The following is a 1,831-nucleotide window of genomic DNA, read 5'->3' as shown; positions in this document are numbered from 1 at the left end:
TCACAGACCTGCCCACTGACGAATAAACAATCCCGCACAAAACACAAACCAAAAGGAACAAACTAAATACCCCCCCTACTAATTACAGAAAAGGAAACAGGTGCGGACTTAAACAGACAAAACACAACGAACACAGAACATAGATCGGTGGCAGCTAGTAGACCGGCGACGATGACCGCCGAGCGCCGCCCGGCCGAGGAGGGGCACAATTTTCTTTGGATACTGTGACAACAATAAACAATTCCCAAAAGGACATGGGGGAAACAGAGGGTGAAATATACAACATGTAATGAGGGAATTGAAACCAGGTGTGTGGGAAAACAAGACAAAACAAATGGAGAGCAACCGACTTCGGCAGAAGTCGTGACAGCCATATTGTGATCAATATTAAAACATTTCCACCTCTCTTCTTCCATCTATTACTGTACTGTCATATTGTGATCAATATTAAAACATTTCCACCTCTCTTCTTCCATCTATTACTGTACTGTCATATTGTGATCAATATTAAAACATTTACACCTCTCTTCTATCTATTACTGTACTGTCATATTGTGATCAATATTAAAACATTTACACCTCTCTTCCATCTATTACTGTACTGTCATATTGTGATCAATATTAAAACATTTACACCTCTCTTCCATCTATTACTGTACTGTCATATTGTGATCAATATTAAAACATTTCCACCTCTCTTCTTCCATCTGGTTGATGACCCTTTATTAGTCACATCTGGCACATCATTTCATTCAGTTGAATTGAGTTTATACACAAACCAGATTGTTGTGTCAAGAATTTGACAAATAAACATTCTACAATATTTACAAACACCAAGAGTTTGAGTTTGAGTTTATTTTATTTTTACAGGGACAGTGCACATTAATCAACGTTTCAGTAAAAGTGACGGTTTTAGCCAGCCGGCTAATTTTCAACCGCAGTCCCTGGGCAGGTTATTAAAAACAATTACAATATAGACAATCATTGAACAGTGAGCACACGCAGAGTAACATAGGACAAGCAAGATGTAGCATACAGACAGAGCAACATAGGACAAAAAGCAACAAGACAAAATCCATAAAAACAACAGTGTTTCCACACCTCACAAGCTACAGACAACAGACAACATGGAAAGTGGCAATACACAGCTAGGGATTATGTTCACAAGTCTGATTGACCTTTAGCCATGTCTTCATGCATTTTGTGAAAGTGTGATAGGTGGTGCAGTTATGTGTGTCTGGTGGCAGTGTATTCCAGACATGTGAAGCTCTCACAGAGAAAGCAGATTTACTAAAGGTGCTTTTCCTTAAGGGAACTATACAGTCACCTCTCATGGCAGACCTTGTGGATCTGCTGCCATATGTTTGGGTTTTCTGTTTAACAAAAATACTGAGTGGAGGGGGAGCCAGGCCATTTAGGATCTTGAATACAAGACATGCGTCGGTGTATTGCACAAGATCTTCCCAACTCAGGAGCTCATGCTTTCTGAGGATGTAACAGTGATGATGGCTATTGGGCTTCCTATCGAGCACTTTGAGAGCCTGTTTGTAGACAGACTGAATAGGTTGTAATGTTGTATAGCAAGCTTGGGTCCAACTAGTCAAGCAGTATGTTAAGTGGGGGAGTATCATCGATTTGAAGTACAGTCTTGCTACCTCTGTGGTCAAACAATTTCGTATAAATCGGAAATTGGTTGAATTTGGTTATTTGAATTACCTTTTTCACCTGCTTTTTAAAAGAGAGGTTGGAATCAAGTATGATGCCAAGGTACTTAAAATCAGATACCACCTGGAGCTTCTCCCCTGACACATAGACATCTGGCTCAGTAGCA

The sequence above is a fragment of the Salmo salar genome, unplaced genomic scaffold (genome assembly GCF_905237065.1).
Source record: "Salmo salar unplaced genomic scaffold, Ssal_v3.1, whole genome shotgun sequence".
Lineage (NCBI taxonomy): Eukaryota > Metazoa > Chordata > Actinopteri > Salmoniformes > Salmonidae > Salmo > Salmo salar.
This window is presented reverse-complemented; position numbering follows the sequence as displayed.